We start from the raw sequence: 25,342 nt of genomic DNA on the forward strand, positions 1-25,342 counted from the left end.
GTCGTGACTGATTTACTCTAGTTGGACATGATCCCGTATTAGAACTCAGAAGTTTGCTGGTCTTTGAGGACAGACTCTCTAGACAGATAAACAAATGGGCCACTTGCTCAGGAGGCTTCCTTGGGTCTCCTGTCCCCTCTTAACGGACCTCTTGTGAGCTTAAGACGGGTGACTGGCCGTGAGGTCTCGAATTCTTCATCACCAAGTGAGGAAGCCCATATCCATGTCCTTGAAGGTCCTGATAACCCGGCTAATCTGAAGGAAATGGGCCTGATTTTATCAGACACATCACTCAGAAACCAAGGAGTGCTCTGCCTACTTCTTCCCTCCATCCTCTGAGGCAAGAACACTGGACTGAATAACATGGTCAGCCTTGATTACCTCCAGAGCTACAGAGAGCTTTCGAGATGACCCACAACAGCATAACTTCTAAAACGTCTCTATCTCTGATTTTGAGAGATATTAAATAGTGGTCTATTTAGAAGATGAGGTAGTTAAATACATCTTCCTCAAGTTAACATTAATGATCATTTACAGAAATGTTCCAAGTGGGCAGAAAGGCAGAAGCAGCCCAGAAGAAAGAGTGACTTGGGGTGAAAACCTGGTGCCATACGGCCTCGGTCTGAGAACCCACAAGCAGTGTCAGAGGTTGAGGCTCGACCAGGCCAGCCCACGGAAACAGGTTCCAGAAGGGCAGCTGCTTAGCCCATTCTCCCTGGTGGGAGTGGTCGCAGAGTGAGTCGCGAAAAGAGACGCCGTATGTTCTGTACGCCATTTTAAGAGAGAGTCTACCTCTGAGAGGTACTGCAGTGTTGTCTCTCCCACTAAATTAGGTTTAGAAAAAAACGAAACAGAAACAGACTCAAATTCTCCTGAGCTGCCTTCTTCTATGTAACGTCGACGACTAAGATTTACACTTTGAAAACAGCAAAACTGTGACGCTTACTCGGTTAAACTAGAACAAAGTCAGGGGCAAGAGAATTGCTTAAATAGTGGATTATAAAAATTAAGGAATCCAGAAACTGTAGGTCTGAGATAGACGGTAATGTTCCAAGATTTTATTTCCAGCACCAGTTCTTCCTTTGTGTGCATGTGTGTGTGTGTGCGTATGTGTCTGTATGTGTGGGGGGGCATGCGTGTGCGTACGTGTGTGTGCGAGTGCGTGTGTGTGCATGCGTGTGTGTGCGTGCGTGTGTGTGCTTCACGTTCAGCCAGACACCACCGCACGCCCGCTCGTTTTGCTAAAGGTCAGCTGCAGCCGCGAGCTAAGCGCCGTTCAAGGCCTGGCGTCTGCCTGGGGCACCTCATTTGATCCCTGCGCCTCGCCCCGCGCAGACACACTGGGTGACTTCTCACTCATTGGTAGATGTCGGAATGAGACCTACTCATATTACTAACAATTTGGAAGTCATTCACCCATGAATCGAGGGGTCCCAAAAGTGCACACTACTTGGATGCTTTCTTAGACATGACAGTCGGCCAGTTTTAGGATTTCTCGACAAAGTATAAATTTCCATTTGGTCTTCCTGCTTTAGCAAACTGGTACTGATACATGCACACTGAAAATAGAGGCATCCCTCCAGCAAATTCATATTTTTTAAGTGCATGATTATTAAACACAACCAGCTAAAGGGAAAAAATTATACCCCTGAATAAATGATAAAATTACAGTGTTTTCTTGTAGTCCATGAATACTGAAAATTTCAATTAACCAAGTGAAAAGCCATTGAATGTGCCAGCAGGATTTATATCCCAGACTAATGACCATCATCTGCATTCTATTTAGCTAATGAAGGTTTGGAACACTTGTGGATAATTAAGGGAAAGCTGATGGGAGGAAATTCGAACCACGGAAAGATCAAATCTATTTATGTCTGCGTTTAAAGCTAAACATATCTAATAGTTCACTCAATCAAGGCATAATGTCTGTTCATTTGGGATAAGATAGATGCTCTTAAGTTAAATAGGCAGGTTAGCTCCCAAAACACGAAATTCATTCCTCATTCATTCACTCCATACTTACTAAACATCTTCCGTGTTCCTCTGTCCTTACGGATCAACACAACGGCGCCAGGATTTCCCTGACGTTATCCCCACGACTTTCCCTCCTCCGGCCGAATTACGTTTACAGCCCTGGTTTTAACTTTACCCAAGTAACTTGTGACCACCTGTCTGTCACGCCGGCCATGGCACGGTCCTGGGACGTGATGGGAAAACACACGGTGTACAGTAGGGCACTTGGCGGAGCACCGCAGGGGTGGGGCCCGGTGTCATTAACAGGTGGGCGTCCAGGTGTGGCAGACTAAAGACTGTCTGAAGGGAGACAACACCTGATATTCAGGGGAGCAAAAAGAGGAATCAAGCTCAGTGCAGCTCTACCGAATTTCACTGAATAGTGACGGCCACTTCATCCAACGGACCTCCCCACCTGAGAAGGAGCACCTTAAAAACCCTTGCTGGGTCCCTGCCATAACTGACAGATTTGTGTTTAACAAAGGGGCTGCTTCAAGAACCTCCAGTCCTAGGATCTATGTCACTGCTAAAAACAGGTCACCTAGGGGGCGCCTGGGTGGCTCAGTGGGTTAAGCCGCTGCCTTCAGCTCAGGTCATGATCTCAGGGTCCTGGGATCGAGTCCCGCATGGGGCTTTCTGCTCAGCGGGGAGCCTGCTTCCCCCTCTCTCTGCCTGCCTCTCTGCCTACTTGTGATCTCTGTCTGTCAAATAAATAAATAAAATCTTTAAAAAAAAAAAAAAAGGGGTCACCTAGCTGCTCGGCATGTTGTGGGAGGTCAGCTAATGGCGGCAACTCAATCTTAGCTACACACATTCATGGTTTGTTGTTGTTGTTGTTGTTGTTGTTGTTTTCAGAATCCCTTCCATGTCTGAAAGGAGAGCCAAATTAGAAAAAGAAAAAGAAAGAAATCAGCAAAATCAGAGCCTACACATAGCCAGCTGGGCATAACTCGAAGCCCATGGGTCTCCAACATTCGTGGCACCTGGAGGTCTGGTTAAACAGGTGGTTGGGCCCCGCCTCCCGTTTCTGAGGCAGGGGTGCGAGGTGGGACCCAACCGTGCACTCTTCTAACACACTCTCAGGTGAGGTTGATGCTCTTGGTCTGGGAACCGTCTCTTGGAATCAGCGATCTCAGCTTTACCCAAAGGAAGTCAACAACAGTGATAACTGTGCCTTTTATGATCTCACAGGAGAGGAAAAGTGTCTCTGAATTTCCATAAGTACAATTTTAATTAGTGACAATACTAACATCTTCTAATATTTACATAAACATTATAACCTCTAAAGCCCCTTGACACACATTGTTTACTTCAACTCCCAAACGACACTGTAAGGTCGTGTTCTTGTAGGACACCAGCAATCCGGAAGGTTAAGTGACTTGCCCAAAGTTTCTTAACTCGTTAGAAGTCAAACCAAGACTCAGGTCACTGACATTCAGAAATATTTCTAATGTCGAATTGTACTGAGAAATGTATTCTGGGATCATCCAAGTACAAGAAGAAATTCATTTAAAAACTAAAAAAGTGGGGTGTCTGGGTGGCTCCGTGGGTTAAGCCTCTGCCTTCAGCTCAGGTCATGATCTCAGGGTCCTGGGATCGAGCCCCGCATCGGGCTCTCTGCTCAGCGGGGAGCCTGCTTCCTCCTCTCTCTCTGCCTGCCTCTCTCTGCCTACTTGTGATCTCTGTCTCTCTCATCAAATAAATAAATAAAATCTTAAAAAAAAAAAAAACAAAGTGAGTTTGCTCTAGTCTGACAATATCAATGTCAAAGTTCCTTTACTAGTTTTTTTCTTACTCAGCACCATTCTTAAAAGCTAATGAGCCTTTGCATTCATTGTGAATCATATAAAAGAGATTTTTTTAAATCTCCCTTAAAAGGGCTAGGTGGAACAGAAACTGAGAAATGTACATTTAAAGTCCAGATACAACGATGAGACCGGCAGCAACCGCGAACTCTAGGAAGAGAATGCCACTGGGAGGAGAGGGTTGCTTTCCAGTACCACCTCCTTCCTGCAGGGAGGGAGCTTTGCTGTTTCCCCAGGTCGGCATCTGTGGCAGGTGACCAGGAGGAAACTCTGGATGTGCAGACAGTGGAAGGAATTCCATAGTTTACAAATAGCACAGAAGTTTTAAAGACAAAAACAAAACAAAACAAAAAACTGATGGGACCCGAGGCTGCTGTCCACAAACATCCCCCACCAGAAGGGCCATGAAGAGGACAGACTAGAGTCTGCACCCGCACACCCTGACCCTGACCAGGAGGATCCTGTGAGATGCGGGCAGTGGTGCACTCCGGGGCACGGGCAGGAGAAGCTGTCAGAACACATTTCACGCACTTTATGACCGTATTTGAACATGGCCAATTAGTGCCAGGAGGAGAGAGCAGAGGAACAAAGAGCCTCAATGAAGACCCAACAAACAACCTATTGGGACAAATGACACCCACTGGTGGTGTCAAGCTTCGTCTCTCAAAGCTGCAGACCAGGTCTCCCTAAAGCCATCAACTTACTATAACAGGGCTGGACACGGCTACCCCGGGTCATCCCACTGTTCCTCCCAGAGCAGAATATCCTAATGTGACCTGTTCGGAGCTGAAGGGAAGAGGGACGGAAGGAACTGAGACAGACGAGAAGACCAGAGTGTTCCTGCGCATGCCGGCTGGAAAACCACAGGAGGGAAACGCTACACTCAAGCTCCATGTCTGTTGGCACCTGGAATTCTGGAGTCAGGAGCTCTGACACTTTAAATACCAGGAGGACATCAATTATTTTGTAAGATTGTTTCTCAATATTTCGGAATGGAGAGCCTGCAGATCTCTCCGAACCGTGACTGTAATCTCGACTGTCCTCTACACAGATGCCAGGACGGGACTGGCTCCCCTCCGCGCCGCACGTCCCTGAGGCCACAGGGCGACTCTTCATCGTCTCCGTACCCTGTACTTCCGCACGGTCCCGTGTGCACGAGTGAGGCACAGCGGGAGCTTCAGGATGTTCGCTGACTGCACAGGGACTAAGAGGAGGGAGGCAGGGGAGGAAAGAGGAAGAAGTGGGGAAGGGGCGACAGGGACCGGGGCGGGGAAGAAGGACGAGTAACGCTCACGCGGGCACAACAGCCTCCAGTGCGGAGACTGCGGGGGGCCCAACCGTGTCCCCCGGAAGGAGATGCTGATGTCCTAACCCCTGGTACCTCTGAATGGGACCTTATTTGGAAATAGTGTCTTTACAGACGCTCTGGTTAGACGAAGCCATTAGGGTGAGTCCTAACCCAATACGACCGATGTTCTTACAAAAAAGGGGAAATTCAGGGGCGCCTGGGTGGCTCAGTGGGTTAAGTGTCTGCCTTTGCCTCAGGTCATGATCCCAGGGCCCTGGGGTGGAGCCCCACATCGGGCTCTCTGCTTCTTGGGGAACCTGCTTCTCCCTCTCCCTCTGCCTGTCACTCCCCCTGCTTGTGCGCGCGCGCTCTCTCTCTCTCTCTCTGTGTCAAATAAATAAATAAATAAACCTTTTAAGAAAAGGGGGGACATCTGGACACATATGCGCACAGAGGGGCGACGAGGCAAAGACAGCCCTGGGATGATGGAGGCAGAGGCGGACGGACGCAGGTGCGAACAAGCGAACACAGAGGACACCCCCCCACCCCCCCACCCCCCGGCCAGGAGAGGCCAGGAAGGATCCACCCAGTCTCCAAGACAGCACGGCCCTGCTGATGCGTCACTTCTGAACTTCAAGCCTCAGGAACTGCGATGCGATAAACTCCTATTGTTCAAACCACCCAGTGAATGCTCGCTACCGTGGCCCAGCATTCTGATACCGTAGTGCATGACCAGTACCTCCACCTACTAATCAACCGTAACAGCGACTGACAAACCATTCCCATGGAGGGGCAGACAGTAAATATTTTAGACTTTGGGAGCCAAAAGGTCTCTGTTACAACTCAACTGCATCAATACAGCAGGAAGGAAGTCATGGAAAATACACAAATGAGTAAGGATGGCCGTGTTCCAACACAACTTTATTTTACACACACTGAAATTTAAATTACATAGAATTTTCATGTGTCAAAAAATATTCTTCTTTTGCTTTCTTTTCAACTATTTTAAAATGTGAAAACCGCACTTAGCTTGCCGGCTGTTCCAAAAGAGGCAGTGGGCCAGATTTGTCCTGCTGGCAACAGTTCGTGTGCCTCTGGGTACAGATCTAGGAATCAAAGACACCTGACTCTAGTCTTGATTCCACTAATTACTATTTTCGTCATTGTGATGAAATCACTGGCTTCCATCTTCAAGAGAACACAATAGGGTGCACGGGTGGCTCAGTCAGTTAAGCATCCGACTCTAGATTTCGGCTCAGGTCCCGATCTCTCGGGTTGTGGGATCAAGCCCCACGTCCGGCTCTGCCCTCAGCAGGAGCCTGCTTGGACAGTCTCTCCCTCTGCCCCTTTCCCCACTTGCACATACACTCTCTCTTTCTCTTTTTTTCTCTCTCTCAAATAAATAAGCAAATCTTTAAGAAGATTAAAAGTAAATTTTAAAAAAGAGAACATGATAGACTTTTCCCTACCCACATAGAAAGTTATTATGAGGATGAGATGAAAATCGTGTACTTCAAAGTACTTCGTATACATAGTGGCACTGATACTGGCTACACTATCTTACTCTTCAGAAACAAACATCAACACGACGGTCAAGATGACGACCCCTGACTAGTCATGGGGCCAAGGCGGGCGGACGCGAATACAGGAGCCCTTGGATCACCCGCACCTCCAGATACACCGGCAAGCGGACAAGGAGAGGCGGGCCGCACACAAAGGCCAGTGGACTTTCTGAGGAAAACAGCAAGTCCAAGGCGAAGAGTCAGCGTCTTTGGTCGTATCTGACCCTGCGCTACTGCTGAGCCGAGTTTCTTCTTCCAGGGATTGCCGTGGACCAGGACAGTTTGCTGCTGGGAGGCTGCACGGTAACTCAGTCAGTCCCCCAGATCATGACTCTAAACAAACATCCATAGTCCGCTGAACCTCCTCTGGCCGTCTTGAGCCCATTCCTATAGTGCCAACAGCTGACAAAGTCATAAATATCACTCTCCGCACAGAATCGTCTTCACACTCACCACCCTAAGGAGCTGGAACACTGCCCTGGGCTCTGCAGGGACTGGACTAGAGCTGACAGCTCCAGATTTGCAGTTCTGGCACAAGGCGAAGCCAGAAAGAGCACCAAGGAACAAAGAAAATAGATCGCGGGCGGGAGGATCACTTGCTCACACGGCGTAGGGCTGTGGACCTCCCGGGAACGGAGTCATGCCCGGAGCTGCTGAGACCAGGCCCTTCCAAGTGACTCGCATCCCCAGCCGTGGCCATAAATGCTGACAAAGGACTTTTTACTCCAAAGTAATTATTCCCGTTTTCCTTCGTTCCCAAGACTGTGTGTTTCCTGGACGCAGAGAGGAGCGCGGTCACTAAGCTTCTTCTCAGTTCCTGACCCCTCACACTCACGAGTGAGGGGAAGAGACTCCACATCCTCGGGCGGCTCCTGGCCGCTCCCAGGGTCCACGCTCTCACCCTCCTGCTGCGCCCCTCCCCATCCCCACCCCGCCCTGGCCGCCGCCACCTGCCTTCCTAAGAACAGAGAGAAAGCCGTGGTTACTACACATCTCGGGGCAACGGGACTCCTTCTTCTAAAAGACCCACATAAAAGCCTGGTGAGGCCAGAGATGTCCTCCTTGGGAGCAAGGCAGCTTCATGGAAAGGGAATGGCCCAAATCCTAGCTCTGCCCCTTGGATGGGGACGGGGCTCCTCACTTAAGGTCTCTGAGCCTCAATTCCATACCTGTAAAATGGGAGTGAGACCACTTACCTTAGAGTATTTTGTAAGAATTCGGGGGTGGGGGGTGCTCAGTGGGAGGCCAATTATTCGTTCTGAGAACTCTGGATTCTTCTCCAGCTCTGTCTCCGGCCACATCTACTCTACAGACGTCACAAATACCCATGTACAGGGCTAGCCCTGTGCCATAAGCCCACAGTGCTGAATGGGAAAGCAAGGGAAAAGCTACAAAGCTACAAAGTTACTTGAAGCCTGGACTCCACAAGAGAAAGTGGCTGGGAGCAGGGCGGGAGCAGCAGCCCTGCATGATCTTTGGGTTGTTATAAACTGGCAAATCTTCATGCTCCTGGTTCAACTAGATGGAAGACGACTTGTGCTATGAGGTATATTGGTCTCAAGCTTGGTTCTAGGTGCTTGATGACAAGAGTCCCTCCTTCACACTGGTCAGGAAAGAGAGGGTTAAACTGGAACCAGCCTTGGACAGTGAGGTCGAAGGTGCTCAGCCTTTGGAGAGGTGCTGACCAGCAGGGGGTGGGGTATCTTTTATCATAAGGCTTTAACACAACATCTTTCTTTCTCTTTTCCACGGTGATTCTGTGTACTAATAGAGATCTAAATATATACATCTTTAAAAAAAAAGAAAGAAAGAAAGAAAGAAAAAAAAGAAAACAAAACCAGCGATGTTAACTTGTAATCCAAGCTGATGAATTACCAACGTGTAAATTGGAGGGCGGGGGTGGGGGTGGGAACGGAGGAAGAAGGTCAAGAGAGAAAGACATTTTCATAATCACGGACTATTACAAATCACTTAAATGGACACAGAGCAGTAATGAGGGGTGTAAGGCCCCGTGTGATGGGTTCCTGTTTAAAAGCCCAGGACTGTCATCAATAAATGAAAGTTGATGCACCATTATCTCAGACGCTGTAAATGGTGGTTTGACAAAAAATCAATGGCTGCACAATTTTCCTGTACACCAAAAATAAACAGATCTAGCTTGCCATAAGCACATTCCAGAATTAGAGCCAGACACAGTCCTTGTCCTCGCTCTAAACTGCTGCCTCTTCGTTTCTTCGCAGAGTCTATTTTGAGTTGCACCTGCACAAGCTCTCCAAGTGAACGGCTAATAAGAGATGATTAGAATGCTCCCCAGGGCTTGGGGAAATCCCATGCTTCATTTTTATTTTCATTTCTTTCCAACTGCCTTGGGCCCATTTATTCAAGAAATGTTACTGAGCACTCACGTTGCAGGCGTTAGGCTGAGTTCTGCTGGGAGGACGTTGATGAAGAAGATGTGACACATGCCTTGAGAGACAATAAGCAAATGTGCGAAGCTTCCCAGATTCTTTGGAGAAGTTCTTCTGGGTTCTGACCCTCATTTTCTCCTCTTCTGTGTCTTCCTTTCTTCCTGTGTGATCCCGTTGTATTTTGTGCCACTTCGAACTTGGCTCGTATTTCACCCACCATATTGTACGTATTTGATCATGCCCCACGTCCCTTCTTTGGAAGCAGAGGCCACGCCCTATTCCTATTCCTTTTCTAAAGGTCACAATGGCAGGCACATCGTTGTGATTTCTGTTTTTTAATTTGTTGAATATAAACATAATCCATCTAATTCTATGGCTGCAATGACTAGTATGTTGTGGCCATTCTAAATGTGTACGCTTGTCCCTGATTCCCAACCCCCGCCCCCCGCAAGCTTCACATTGATTATTCTGCTAGATATCTACTGCCTATTCAGTATCTGCACTGGACTGTCCCACAGGCATCTCCAACTTCAGTCGTCCGAGAATGAACACATTTATTCCCTCCTGAGAAACTGTCACCGATCCCTCAGATATTGCTTAATGGTGCGACCATCATATTCCCTCTTTCAACCACAAATCTCCGTGTCTTTTTGACTCTTCTCTCTTCCTTACCCATCACATTCTGTTGATCTGACTACAGACAACTCTCAAGTCATCAAGCTTTCTTCTTGATCGTCTGAGACTAGTTGTATTTGGGCACCAACTGTTTATAATAGCTGAAGCCAAGTTATAACTGAGAGTGCCTAAGAAAATGTGTGATCATAAGAAATAAGAAACTGGGACAAACTCCTAAGTAGCCCTGATATTTGTTAAGATGAAGAGAAAGAAGAACCAGCTAAAGAAATTAAGAAAAAGCAGTTGGAGGAGGAAAGGCAGAGTGCTGTCACAGAATAGCACTTCCTCAAAGAAACCCAGGAGAGCCTTCCTCAAAGAAACCCTCCCTGATCTTCCAGATCAGAATTAGAATCCCATTCTCTGCGCTCCCGCCTCCCACCACACCAGCCCCTGCAGACCGCTTGCCACAGCACCGCGGAGCTCGCTACGTGTCTGTACCTCACAGAGTATTAGTTCCCCGAAGGCAGGGACCGTCGGCAGCAGCGAAGGGCACGGGCAGGAGGCACAGGCAACGCTCAGTGAGTACTTGTTGAACAACTGAAGAGACGAATGATGAAATAAATGAGCGAGATTCAGTGAAAAAAGCACATAAGGATTGAAAAATGTCCCTGACTTTAATATTTAGGAAGATTGCTGGGTGACTTCTATTCTCTTTTGCCACATATATCCATTTAACTCATCAGTTTCACAGATGAGATTCAAAAATTTGAGATAAAATGAAAAGCCACATGCCTGTCACTTGGCCTTCCTTCCCAGAGCCATCACTAGAAAGACGGGTGGATGGCTCTGAATAAATGAAAATAGGTTTTATCCTGTGGTTTTCACCCAGGTAGCCTATCAGCGTCATTACCTCCTTTAAGAGATGGAAAGTTAAACACATCATTTCAAAATTGCTTCACCAAATAGTAATCTCTTTAAGCCACAGAAGTTTTAAGCAAATTGTGATTAACTCTACTCTTAGCAATCTTGAATTTTTGGTTTTTATATCCTGTACATGCTATAGTCATATCCCCTCTATTTGGAAATCATTGCAAAATAGGACAAAACATTATTTATCATTATAAGACCCAAAGTTGCTGATATAAAAGGAGTATTTTATTTTATTTTAAAGATTTTATTTATTTATTTGACAGAGAGACATCACAAGTAGGCAGAGAGGCAGGCAGAGAGAGAGAGAGGGAAGCAGGCTCCCTGCTGAGCAGAGAGCCCGATGCGGGGCTCGATCCCAGGACCCTGGGATCATGACCTGAGCCGAAGGCAGAGGCTTCACCCACTGAGCCACCCAGGCGCCCCTAAAAGGAGTATTTTAATGACAAATTCCTAGACAAATGAATGGAACGGTACCTCCAACAGATTGCTAATGTTTTGTTTTTAGAATTACAAATGAGGAGAACTTGAAATAAAGAGAATTAGAAATGGAAAACAAGTAAGTACAGTCTATAGACAACAAATGGCCTTCAGGACATGAGGTAAAGAATCAGAAGAGAATGTATTTCAGCATTTTCTGAGAGCTGCAGCTAGCCCAGCCTGTGCAAACGCGATGATGATCAATGAACTGCCTTTGTTCTCTTACTTTACCAGTGAGTGTCATTTGCATACACGGGACGGTTACAGCAGAGACCTCTGGAAGGAATTTGCTCTGTTCCTCAGCCTTGCCCTGTGGGAAGTTGAGGAAGACCAATTCAATCCTTCCCGTCGACAACATACACAGACTGGATCTCCAGGACACTTGTGAAATCTGGCCGAAACCATATTCTAGAGCAGATAAGCCAGCTTTCTGTAAATTAGAAGCCTTTTTCCCCCCAAGGCATTTTGAAAAACCATTTCCTAGAGTGGTCTGCCGGAAGATAAAGGAAACCCAAATGCCCCGAATGAGTTGTGCTGTGCCGCAGGCTGCACGGACCCAGTTTAGTGTAGGAAGCCCCACAGCACAGCAGAGGAACGAGTCACATCTCAGGGACATCAAGTCTTCCTGTATCCTTTCCATCACAAAGATTGAGGCTGGAGTTCAGAAAAACCATTTCTGTACTGTTTAATTGGATATCTCAGCATCTTTAAAGGACTGCGAGAGGACAACTGCACATTGTTCAAGGACGGCTGGGCACTTTGGACTGTTCCAGAGAAGCAATGACCACGAAATATCAGTGTAATAACATGGTAGCCAAAGTCTGAGATTTGTGGTCAAATACACACATTGTCTCGAATAGTGATTCATTGTAACAGGACGACTCTGTACCAGGCACTGAACTTCCTGGACCTTCTTCACCATTAAATGTAAAGTTTCCTTGACTGTGTAATGAAAACAAGCCAAAAACCCCACTTCACAGCATGGTGAGGACTAAATGTGATCATATACGTGCTTGGCTCAGACAGCTGATAGATATTCAGGAAATATCGTTTTCTCTTCTACTCCGAGATTTTTTTTTTTTAAGATTTTATTTATTTATTTGAGAGAGAGACAGAGAGTGTAGATCGAGCAGGAGCAGAGGAGGGGCCGAGGGAGGGAGAAACACACCCCCCGAGCAGGGGGCCCTCCACGACGCGGGGCTCGGTCCCAGCACCCTGAGATCCTGACCTAAGCTGAAGGCAGACACTTAACTGACTGAGCCACCGAGACGCCCCCACTGTGAGCCTTTCTTAAAAAATTAGACTAGAAAAGGAAGTTTATCTATCAAATAATTTTTGGCAGAGTACTAAACTAATAATAAGATGGGTATATCATAGTAGGAATACAGTATTTGATTACATAAGATGTTACTAAAAAGAAAAAATGCCATTAATTATATGTTGCTGTTGATTATATAAAGCATTACAATTTCAGAACTGTTAAAATATGAAAATATTAATATTAAAATATGCACATGTTTTCATAAAATCAACGTGTGCCTAAGACTCCAGATAAACTTAAGAGATGCAACAGAAGCAAGAACCGGGAAGCAGGAAATTCCGTATCGCCTCCTGTCTCTGTCTGGAGGAGGAAAACTCACGGATGCACAGGCCCAAGCGCCCAGCCGCCGCTCAGCTGGGAGCTCCGTCCAGGGCCAGCCCCCAGTTTACACCCGTAGCTAGGCGACCGGCAGAAGCAAACGCAAGAAGTAAAGGGCATTTGAGGCGGTTTTACCGTCAGCTTTTTAAATTCATAGTTGCTTTCCATCTTAGAGCTTCCTCACGGTTAAGTATTTCAAGTGCGTGGTTCTAAATCTGCTCGCGCACCACGTGGTGGTAGCTCCGTGGCTTGTGGAGGGACACTTAGAGCTTTCCTGACCACGGTTATGTAACCTCTAGCGACATTTAGTGGTGTCTTCCTCAAATTACAACCAGGTGTCCCACAGGGGTAGGACAACGCCTGAGACAGACTGACTGAGCAAACTTCGCCCTCATCCGCAGCGTGAGTGATGTCTCCATAATCTCTCCTGACAGGTTACTGAGACGTCTTCCGGAGGTGGTCTTCTACAAGTGGTGGGAGTTAGTATCATTGCAATCTTATATACTGTACACAGTTTGGTATTTTCTGCAAACCCTTTATTTCATTATTAGAATTATAGAGCTAGAAGATACCCAAGGGATTATCTAATCCAATTCTCTCATTTGCAGATTATAAGACTGTGAACAACTATGCTAGCCCAAGGTCATTCGGCTGTGTAAAGGCAGATCCAGGCCTTGAACAAGGCCTCCCAATTCCAAATGTCTTGTGCTCTCAATTAAATTAATTTGCTATTCATACAGTACAGATTAAAGTATTAGCTATGCATATCCTTCAGTAGTTCTTCTTTGAGCACTCAATACGTGGTGAAGTGTGTTAAAAGAATATTTACAGTTGTCAGATAGTGTGAGATGAATTAGGGAATGATACATTTTAAAAAGTCAGTGAAAACTAGTAATTAACACTTATATAATTGTGACTACCCAGTGAAGTGGGTAGTTATTTTCCCCCATTTTACAGCCAAAAAGATTGAAGCATAGAGAGCTCCTGGTAATTACGCACTCAAAAACAAAAACAAAAACAAAACAAAACAAACCCACAAAAATTACATAGAAAAGTAAATGCAATCATAATACACTACATGGATTGGCTATGACAGTGACATGGGCTCAGAAATACAAACCACAATTTTAGAACATAGCCACCGCTGGAAGACCAGGTAGAGAGTGTGTGCTGAAGAACGGAACCAGGGAGTCAAACAGAGTAAGGACATAAAAATATGAAATCATCAGTTTCTACAGCAGCCATTAGTGGAAACTATCTAAATTGAAAAACTGAGACAAAAATAATAATATAAACACAGAGATGTGTGGAGGTAAATCCAGATGAGAAAGACAGAACGTGGTTATCCGCAGAGAGTAGGCTCAAAGGTGGGGAGGGGTTTGGTTTTTAATTATAAGGTTTAAAGAACTATGTGATACTTTAAAATATATGTGCATTTAGACTATGACAAAATATAAAATCAAATTTAAAACCAAGACATAATAAAGGCAAATCACTAAAAATCTTATTTTCAAATTATGTATAAAAGACATTTCACAAGTATCTCTAAAATTTTTACCCAGTGATTTTATGTCACTTGTAAAAGATAAAAAACATTAATCAGAGTCTGTACTCAAATAAAGGCCTTATTCTTATAATTAAAAGATTGGCAAATAAATACACATCAATATACTAGTTGAAATAAAATATTTGTGGGTATATGTATTGTTTTTTATGATTCTCCTCTTTAACTGAGATTTTAAACTAAGCAACCAGTATCCCAATCCTGTTGGTACAGACACAGCTAGTACCATGGTATGTCTTCCAGATTCCCCACGCAGAACTATGGCACTCACTCCCCCAGACGCTGGGCATGTTGGGAGCAATGGCTCTCAGCCGAGCTGCTCTCCAGTCATTGCCTCCAGCTAGAAAATGTCATCTAGGCCAAGGTTGCCAACTCTTTTCCACTAAGGATCAACATGGTGGTATAGACTTAGTACTTTTGACTCAAGATGCAATAACTTTGAGCTCATTCCAGAGCTCTGCTGAGGCCTCTGTTGGAACCGCCCAGTCCTGTTTCCTTCCTGCCTTCCTTCCACAGGTCTGGTCCCATCGCACATACCCCAATAAATTTCTTATACACAAATCTCCACGTCGGAGTGTGTTCCAGGGAACCTGACATAAGATAACCAAAGAAGAGTCATTTTACTAGGTATGCTACCATCATAATTTTGGTTTAAAAGACTTTCAAGAAAAAGTTCCTTCTTAATATTCAAAAAACAAAGTATCAAATTTTTAAATGGGCAGAAGACATAAACAGACATTTCTCCAAAAAAGACATACAGATGGCCAAGAGACGCATGAAAAGATGTAAGACGCTCAACCGCACCCACCATCAGGGAAATGCAAACCAGAAGTACAATGAGACACCACCTCGTGCCTGCCAGAATGGCCAAAATCAAAACTACGAGAAACAGCAAGTGTTGGTGAGGATGTGGAGAAAAAGGAACCTTCCTGCACTGTTGGTGGGAAACAGATAGGGTTCCTCACTAAATTAAAAACTGAATTACCATATGATCCCGTAATCCCACTATTGAGTATTTACCCCAACGGTACAAAAACACTAATCCGAAAAGATGCATGCAGCCCTGCTTATTACACCATTATTCACAACAGCCGAACAACGGAAGCACCGAAGTGTCCAACAGATGAAGGGATAATGAAGGAGTGGCGCGTGCACGGGCATAAACATGGGAACGTTATTCAGCCGTAAGAAAGAACGAAATCTTGCCATTGGGACAACACGGAATGGCTAGAGGATATAATGCTAAGCAAAATAGGCCAGTCAGAAAAGGACAAATACCATGGGATTCCCTCACATAGAATTTTACAAACAAAACAAACGGGAAAAGAGAAATCGAGAAACAGACTCTTAACTCCAGAGAACAAACCGGTGGTTACCAGAGGGCAGGTGGGTGAAGGGGTGCAGGTGGGTGACATGGGTGACGGGGATCAAAGAGCGTCCTTGCCGTGACGCACACTGAGCGACGTGCAGAATTCTCGAATCACCACACTGTACCCCGAAACTAATGTAACGCTCTATGTTAGTTATACGGAATTAAAATTAAAAACTTAAAAAAAGAAATATCCCTTGATTCTTTTACCTTCCTTTGTTTAACTGCCCTTTTCAGAGAGTTTTACAGGAGGCATGCCACGTGCATTGATCCTCTTTCATTGTAATCATGAAATTATCTTCAAAACAATTTAACATTCGTGTGACTATCTGCTATGTGCACGGTACGGTGGGAAGTGAGGTGGACGGGACAGAACACACGAGGAGTAAGTGAATGAACGCGAAACTTCTTTTCTTCCCCGAGGAGTTTATAATTTGGTAGAGAAATCAAAATGTACCATAACCCCTGTACAAACTAGAAGGTAACAAAGAAGTTAAAAACTCTGTGGAAACTCAGAATTTGATTTCGTTGGCTTGTGTTTGGCTGGTTGCAGAGTAGGAAACAGAAGAGGAGACAAGTGAGGGGTTGTTACAACTTCCTGCTTCACCTACTGGAGATCAGCTGCCTCCCAACCGGTCTGGAGTAAGATGAAAAAGTTAGGAAGAAACTTCGGATAGACGTAACAGACGAGCAAAGGCTCAGAGGCATGACGAGTGGGACCAGCGTTGGGGAACAGCTACTGGTCTAGTCTGACTGAAGCCCCACATGTACGAAAAGAGTTAATGGGGTCAAAGAAGAGGGAAAGAACCTACCTGGAAACAATCTTCCTGTTCTGTCACACCCTCCAAATCAGACACCCGAAGAGAAGAACAGTGGCTTTGACCAAGCCAGATGTCACCGCATGTCCCCAGAAATGTCATAAGGAATGCCGGTGACTGCCCTTTGAGCACTAGGCAAACTGGGCGGCCACGAGGCCCAGATCTCCTGCAGACATAGTAGTTTCCCACTGACCCACTAAAGACGTCTCAGAGGGATTCTCAGTCAAAGCTCTTCCAAAGGGTCACTGGTGATCACTACTGCATTGTAGTTTACAAAACAAACAAGACAAAACCTATAGCTACTTCAGGGACAGAAAAGTTTAAAATTTCACCCAAATTTCTACAAAGTTATCTTTTAGTATTTCTTGATTTTTCTTTTTTGGCTATTGTGAGATGATTTTTTTTAACAGAGAGTACTTTGATGCTTGGTTATCTGTATTTCAAAGTAATTGCATCTAATTAAAAAATCCCCATAATTTAACTTCATGGAAGCAGTTTAATTCTCTGGGGATGCATATTCTTATTCAAAGCCCTCCTTATTTTATACTTCTACTTACTTTGGTCTAAATTCATAGACTATCAGAAAACCATGGTCCAATCTTTGTTTCTGAGGTGATGAGGAGGGGAGTTGCACCCTCAATGACTTCTGATCATTAGTGTCTAATCTCAGCAATCAATGCTTTTTTTTAAAATTTTAGACCATGTTTTTACCAATCACAGCCATATTTATTATCTGAAGATGTCATATTTGTAGCTTTGAGCTTTGACACAACTCACACTTTCATAAATATATCAAAAAAAAATCTTTTCTATCCTAAAGCAGACTTCTGAACATAAACTGCTCAGGGACAACTTCAGACCACTGTATGACGAGCCACTAGCTGGCCGCCTGTTCAATTCCAGCAGTGACACCACCGTTGCCTCTGCTGTGCTATCTTATATATGCAATTATTTGAGTATTTCATTTCTAATTTTTGCCCCATTTTTAACCAAAATGTAACAAAAATCAATTCATTCATATGCTAAAATAAGAAGAAATCAAAATCATGATACAAAGGACAAAGATAAAACGCCTACTGTAACTCATGTTACACTAAAAGCCAATGCAATTTGAAAAGAATTGAGAACAAGAACAAGCACAAAAATGTCATTGCTTGCAAATCACATGTCTGCTTAGAAAAATCAACAGTTCTAAGAACCCATAAAAGAACTGAGCAAAGTAGAAAAGTCAATAGATTTCTTGTATCCCAGAAATTACATGAATAGATAAATTTCTAAGAATAAACTTAAGAAGAAATGTTTCTGGCCTATATAAATTAAACTACTGAATTCAATGAAATTCAGAAAAGAAAAATCAATGGAAATAAATATCATGTTTTGGAATTTAACAAAGGCAAATTTTAGCTTTATCAAAAGCGAAAAATCCCAGCTTCAGTCAGGAAATGATAAGACTTACTTAAGCTTGTCCACTGTATGTTCAATGGGGAAAAATAAAGACTAACATGAAATGAGACACACAGAAATGAAAGACGGAAGGAAGGAAGGAAGGGCAGACAGAAGAAAGAAAGAAAGAAGTTAATTAATTAATTAATTGAAAATAGTTAATTAATTAACTATTGGGAAGCCTGGGGGACTCAGTGGGTTGAACTTCTGCCTTCAGCGCAGGTCCTGATCCCAGGGTCCTGGGATTGAGCCCCACATCGGGCTCTCTGCTCGGTGGGGAGTCTGCTTCTCCCTCTCTGTCTCCCTCTCTCCCTGCTTTGTGCGTGCTCTCTCTCTGACAAATAAATAAAATCTTCTAAAATAAGTAAATAAGTAAATAAATATAAAAATATAAAGTAAAATAGTATCTAAAGGGGTAGGAGTGATTAGTTTAGAATATATTTCAACTCTCTAGCACTAGCTTCTCACCCCACATCCTGACATCTTGAAATTTTGAAGTCCACTGATCATCTTTCATACACATTTTCAAGAATACATTGTCTGAAAATAAGAAATCATACTAACTCAGAGTTAATCGCATTTCAATATAGCAGTATTGGCTTTATTGAAATGAAGGCATAATTTACAAGCGTACACCTGTGTCATAAAGCTCATGGCTAGTTCATAAAAAATAAAATATGTTGCTATTTTAAATGTAGAGCAAAGTTCATTGATCTCTACTAGAGAAAACAGAATAGGTAACTGGAGAAAAAAATAAAACGAGACACATGAGAGTCATGTCTCCATATAATGCAATACCATGGAAAACCTGAGATAAAGAAGACAAAAATGAAGACCTAGAGAAAGCAAGCCAAACCTGAGTGAATGATTAAATAAATATGTACTCAAGAGAGACACTAATCTACGAGAGCATGGAACAGGCGGCAAAAGCACAGCACCAGGTTGGTGTGGGTCGTGGGGCTGTCCGGCTTCCAACACTCGGCGCCAACGTTGCAAACTCGGCTCTCGTCAGAAATTGCCTCGTTTCGGCAGGGAGGAACCAAGAGTGTTTAATTAGTAAAGGAGAGGAAGCAATCTCTGCTGTTCAAGTTCTCCATCTTTACAGAAAAGTTCGCTATAGGGACAAGAAACTTGCTCTAAGATGGTAGATTCGGTCATTAATTTCATGTTTTCACATTCAGTTATTCGATGCGGTTCTTTACTCCTGGGACTTAGGAAGAGCTTTCCAAACCCCACCCTCAGAAGACGGTGGTACATCACCTCCTAAACTGCCCAAAGATAAGGTTAACTTCTTAAATGGAACTGAATACAAAGGGAACACTGTACCAATTCTCTCTTTAGAAATAACTGATAATTTCACTTAGAAAGTATGACTGAAGAACGGATTTGTTGAATTGAAATATATTCATAGCGAAGTTTACAAAGAAATTATTATTAGTTGTAACTATAGAAAAATTAATTATGAAAAGAAATTTAAAAAAACAAGTAAAAACAGGACTTCACATGTTCTTCAAAAGATGTACGTTGGATTATTATCAACTCCCATTGTCAGACTCTAGGCCAGTTTGTTCACAGGGGCTGGCTAAGAAGGCCTTCTTTGGTGCCAAGCTTCTCTGGCCAAGAATCAGCATGAGGATAGCCCTGTGTCAGTAATCTCCAGCTAATTTACCAGCCGTCCAGAAACCCACATTCAGTCGGGATGACTCTTGTCTGTTCCCAACAGAAAGCCACAAGTTTACCATCTTTGCTACGCACTGGCAGATTTTCCATATCAAGTTCTTCATATATGATCGTGACCACGACCTACATCCCCAGAGGGTCCATAAGTCCCTAGTCCAAGAAAGGTTTGGGTTTATTCCACAGCTCAACATATGTCTGTCTGACTGCACAGTGGGACAGAAATCTTGCCAAATAACCTGGCACTCTTCACCTTGGCTTTCAGAAGACTAAAAACCAAAGAGCCAGTTTGAACAATCTGCCAAGACAATAAATTGGTGTGTCTCCCAAACAACTTCTTAACTTGGAACGAAAGTGGACCTGGATAATTTCCCAGTCTGTAGTAATGAAATATAATATATTAGTAAATTCTTCTAAAATACGTAGAAGGAAAGGAGTAAAAGTCTCTAAAATCTCATAGGCTGGCAGTGTAGAAACTACCCAAGGTATGTAACCCCTGTGCCTGGGGAAGATAAAATGTATCAGAGCGACTGAGACGTTTTAGTCTGTATAAATCCAGAGACACCCAAAATTTCAATTTCTCCCAATCTCTCTCTCGCCATATATTGGCACACAGTGTCTAGAGCAGTGACCACACAACACTACTCAATGAATATTAGTAAGTGTTGAATGACCAAACAGATAAACACTGATCTCCAGATGAAGTCCAAGGCTCTCCCCCATTTTCCTACTTCAACTCCCCAGAAGAGCATGTGCTGCGGACGGTAGAGACAAGGACAGTATTGGGTTATAAAATGGTAAGTTTGGGGTATGACAAAGGTTAAAGGTCCGTCTTCTGCCTGGTGTGGTAATTTGGAAGCCTGACTTCTTTTAGGACGATCCCCTGCTGTCTTCCCGTTGGGTGCCGCACAGCAGGACGCCGCACAGCAGGACGCCGCACAGCAGGACGCCGCACAGCAGGACGCCGCACAGCAGGACCCCGCACAGCAGGACCCCGCACAGCAGGACGCCGCACAGCAGGACGCCGCACAGCAGGACGCCGCACAGCAGGACGCCGCACAGCAGGACCCCGCACAGCAGGACTAGCATGCTTCTCCTCCTTCTCTCAGTCGTCTCCCTGTCTCCCTCGTCACCTCCACAGCTCTTAGAAAGGCAAGCAGGAAGCTGAGCCGGCTGGAGGCGTGTCCTCCTCTCTCTTTGCTTCCTCTGACCACCAGGACGGATGCAACAGTGCAGAGTAAAACCCAAGAAACCGGCTGAGGAAGTAAAAGACCCTATTTTCAGTCAGATGTACTTTGGAAAAAAGGTGTCATATACACTCGCATCCAGAAGATCTGGGGACAACAGATGGTTTGTGACCTAAAACTTTGGAGATTAACCAGGAGAATGCACTGGTCTGGCCCTGCCTCTTGTGTGTGTATGTATGCATCTTTCCAGCTCCTGAGTTGGGGGAAATGGCTGGTTAAAGATTAAAAATGGTTGATCATGGTCAAAATCATCCTGGTATAATCAACACATAAATTTGCAGATCAGCAAGAACTGCTTTCAGAAATAAGATTGGGGACGCCTGGGTGGCTCAGTCGGTTGGGCGTCTGCCTTTGGCTCAGGTCACGATCTAGGGGTCCTGGGATCCAGTCCTACATCGGGCTCCCCGCTCAGCAGGGAGCCTGCTTCTCCCTCTCCTTCTGCAATGCCTCCAACTCCTGCTCTTGCCCTCTCTCTCTTGAATAAAAATAAAATTTTTTAAAAATAGCATTAAATCATTACTGCTCCAAAAGACCTCAGAGAGATGAATGCAATACAACACTCACAGGGCATCACTGTAAAACTGTGCAGAGTAGAGTAGGGGGGTGGGTGAAAGCCAGACACTCTGGGAGGCCTGAGAATAAAACAACAGCACATACAGTCTACGAACAAGCCCAGTGGCGTAAAATCCTTCCCACCCTGGAGGGGATGACAGTCGGGCACCCACGTGATCTGTATCATCCAAGTGAACTCCACCATGAGTAGAAGCAGCAGAACTTAGAAGAAGCCCTCAGAAGACCTTAGTCTCCTCTGTGCTTAAGCCACGTTCATACCTGCCTTGTTCAGTACCTTCCCTGCACCGGGACACTTAACATGCACTTCTTTTTTTAGATTTTATTTATTGGTCTATTTGAGAAAGAATGCTTGAGAGAGAGCAAGAGAGAGAGAGAGCATGGCAGGGAGGCAGCAGAGCGGCAAAAGCAGACTCCGCACTGAGCAGGGAGCCCGAGGTGGGGCTCAATCCCAGGATCCTGGGACTATGACCTGAGCCGAAGGCAGACGCTTAACTAACTGAGCCCCTCAGACATCCCTTAACATTCGCTTTTGACCACTAATCTCAAATGTTTTCATTATGTCACTGCTGCCAACTTATTTTGCACATACAGAAGTTTTATAGGTGCCAAATTATTGACTCTTACTCCCTCCTTTAGAGAAGTTTTAAAAAAAAAAAAAAAAGCCAAAGTTTATATGAGCCCAAGAATAGCTACTTCCTACCAGGGACTAAGTTGTCTGAGAAATTAGTCAAGGCAGCTGGAAAAGAGCTATTCAAACCTCTAATCCGGTTCCCTTATAATCCCCTTCATTATTTTTATTTAAAAAGAAGTCTGCAAACAGCAAAGTCATTTTCAGATGTGATTATAAAAGTGAAAATTATACTCTTTGGCATACTCTTAATTTTAATTTTCTCATCCTAAAGTTTGTTCTAAGTTGGGATCGCTCTACTTCTAAAACCCTGAACTGTTACATCAGCCTCTCCGTATTGCCCTGTGACAACAGTCATCCGCCCATTGTTTATAGTATTCCATTTCTTCTTTTTTTTCTTTTTTTGAAGGCTTCCAGATGAACCTGGTATTATCCCATTTCTCCAAACAACTTCTGTTCTTTCAGTTGTCCAGAACCCCCACATCTATATTTCAACTCATGGACTTACCTCTCTTCCGAAGGCACGTAAAATCCTCTCACATCTCTTCACCTGGATGATGTACAGACATACAAACGCAGCCTAAACTGAGCATCGCTTTCCCCCACAAGCCCTGCCTTCTTCTGGAGCTCTGCGCTTCCCATAAACCAAACTTCTCATTTATTTCCTGCTTTCCACTGTATAAAAGAGGCTATGGGCATTTTTAAAGCATTTTTGAGACAGTTAAATTTTAAATTGTTTTGGCACTTTTTAGTGCAGACATTTGGGGTTTTGTTTTTTTTTCTTTCTTTCTTTCTTGGGTTATTATTTTGTTTTCATTTTTGTTTATTTTTAATTGAAAATGCAGAGATTAACTTGAAAGCAGCTCGGCTTTCCAGAGTCCCATTTAACCTAAAAGTACAGAGTTTTCAGATTGCTCCTCCTGTACCCCTTCCTGGCGCCAAGCTGGAAAGGAACGCAAACGACCTCACATAATTATAATAGCTACATTTTTTAACACTTTGATCTACGTTTTCTAAATGAATTAATTTATTTTTCACAACAAACTCTACTTGATCAATACAGTTGATTATCTAAACAGGTATCTACTTAGATAGATACAGCTTATTATCCCTCCTGAGGCAAAGCAGGATTAAATGATGGCCTAAGCTTATGTAACCAATAAGCGGCCGAGCGGAGGTTCACAGCCCGGCAGTTGGGACCTGGTGCCCATGTTGTTGACTGCCATATTCTGGGACTCGTGCTGTTAAGACTCAGTACCTGTCTTCCCGAAATGGAGCCATTACTCCTCCACACGAACAAAGCCAGTCACACTAAGTCTTCCTGTAGCTGACTTCAGTTAGGCATATACCCAAATGCCCATGACAGTGAGAAAACCAGCCACTCCAAAGCAAACGGATGGCTGAAACTTCCACAGATAAGAGGAATATGATCGGACAAAGCAAGGATTAAATTTCCTGCAACAACAGATATTTTATCCAAGAAACTAAAAAGCAAGTAAACGTAATCAAGAAACAGATTAAATAATCTAGAGGAAAAAGTAAAGACTTAAAAAGACACTGGTGAGAAAGTTGCAAAGATGGAAGATTCTGTTCCATGTTAACACTAAATTATGCAAATAATAAGCAAACCATGCCAATCTGCATGAAGACAAGGGAGAGAGAAGTTGTGGTTGTTTTTTCTTTCTTTAAGTCCTGTGTAAACACCTTCCGAGATGAACAGGGAGGGTACTGAACGCGGACTTCACAGTAATGTGATTTTCTAGGTACTTTAACATCTAGCTCACAGAAAACTGTTAACCACACACTCAGAAAATATAAATGTGATAGAAAATGTAATTCTTTCATCATTATGGTCATTTAAAATGACATTTAAGAACCTTCTAGGACTCTCAATCTCCCACCGTCATACAGTAAATCATCTCCCTTTTGCTGAAGTATCACTTACATCAAAAGTCAAGAATTCTACATCAGAATTGGTATCACAAAGGTGAGAAGTCTCAATCTGACCATGAATATATTCTAATCTCTATATTGATAATTATCACAAATTCTAAAGCATAAGATAAAATATTTCCAGGATTATGTTCTCTGAGGTCATTTGCACTGGCTAATTCCTTTACTTGTGACAACTATTTGACACCATACTATTGTGATTTTGGATGAAGAACATTACAAGGAAAAGCCTATTTTTCAACCCATTCCAGAGACACAAAACAGCTATTTTCCTGCCTTTTCTGTAGAATCTATAGCCCTTGAAATAAATGAAAAAGAATGCCTCAAAGTAAGAATAGGATAGTTGTTTCATGGAAAATATAATGAGCAAGGAGAAAGCCAATTAAAAGGGCCCCCCAAAATTTCTGCCAGTTAATTCTTTAGAAAGAAAATCCATAACAGGAGAGCAGAGATACAAGAATGAATAAAACATGACTTCTGCCTTCAGTCTTCTAGATTTTTAAACTTTTATCTGAAATGCAGGATATGAAGTTTCATATTAATCAAAGCACAAACCATCCTAAAAGAAGCCCAGCAAGTGTCCATTAATCAGTGTAAACCACCCCTAGAAAATGTAACGTGCCCTGCATTGGTAGAATAAAACACTCACGCTCTCTCGCACGGCAAGGTGAGGAAGGAAACTAGGTGCACTGGGTGACCTCCATAAAATACGAACAGTGGAAGGGGCTGTAGACAATTTATGCCTCGGTCAGGTGAGGAAGCAAAAGGAAACCGAGGCCAAGAGAAGTTAAATGTCTTTCTCAAAGTCACACAGTTACTTAGTGACTGGGGGACTGATATCTATTTGTTACTTAGGCCAAATAATTTTCACTCAAGGATGTCAATTATTTATGCTTTCATAGACCCAAATTAGCACAAATAGTCGGCCGTGGACTGCAGGCTCCATTAACACTAGCAAGCAACGTCTACTCACAGATGGTTCCAGAGAGATCTTATCAAATACGATGCTAGTCACACCATTACCCCGCTTTAGGAAATCCTCTCACCCCCAAAGGATGAAATTCAACACGGGACAAATACAGGTTCTTTCATGCATAATCCTTCAGCCTAGACTCTAGATCTCCTATGTCAGATGTCGTATTTCAGAAACATCAAATCGCTTGTATTCTCAAAATGGGATTGTTTGGCTCCGCCCTGCTTTGCACCAGCCCCTCCCCCACCTGACACGGTCTTCTCCACTTCTCCCTGCTTTCAGAAGAACCCACTCATCCCTTCCAACACTCTCTCCTGAGACGATCCGTTCCACCTGTAAAGATGGAATAACCACAGTCTC

At 43.9% G+C, this 25,342-nt stretch overlaps 1 long non-coding RNA gene across 2 annotated transcripts in view; it reads right to left on the bottom strand.

Annotated features, from left to right (window-relative positions):
• Positions 1-25,342, bottom strand: part of LOC116585274 — a 319,368-nt gene that overhangs the window by 241,196 nt on the left and 52,830 nt on the right. The window contains exon 1 of one of the 2 annotated variants that reach the window (XR_004283534.1): positions 2,764-2,776. The exons of the other annotated variant lie outside the window; for it this stretch is intronic. This is a non-coding gene — a long non-coding RNA (uncharacterized LOC116585274). Of the gene's footprint in view, positions 1-2,763; positions 2,777-25,342 lie in introns of those variants that run through there. 2 annotated transcript variants of the gene reach the window in all.

Source organism: Mustela erminea, chromosome 2, assembly GCF_009829155.1.
Source record: "Mustela erminea isolate mMusErm1 chromosome 2, mMusErm1.Pri, whole genome shotgun sequence".
In the NCBI taxonomy this organism is placed as follows: Eukaryota; Metazoa; Chordata; class Mammalia; order Carnivora; family Mustelidae; genus Mustela; species Mustela erminea.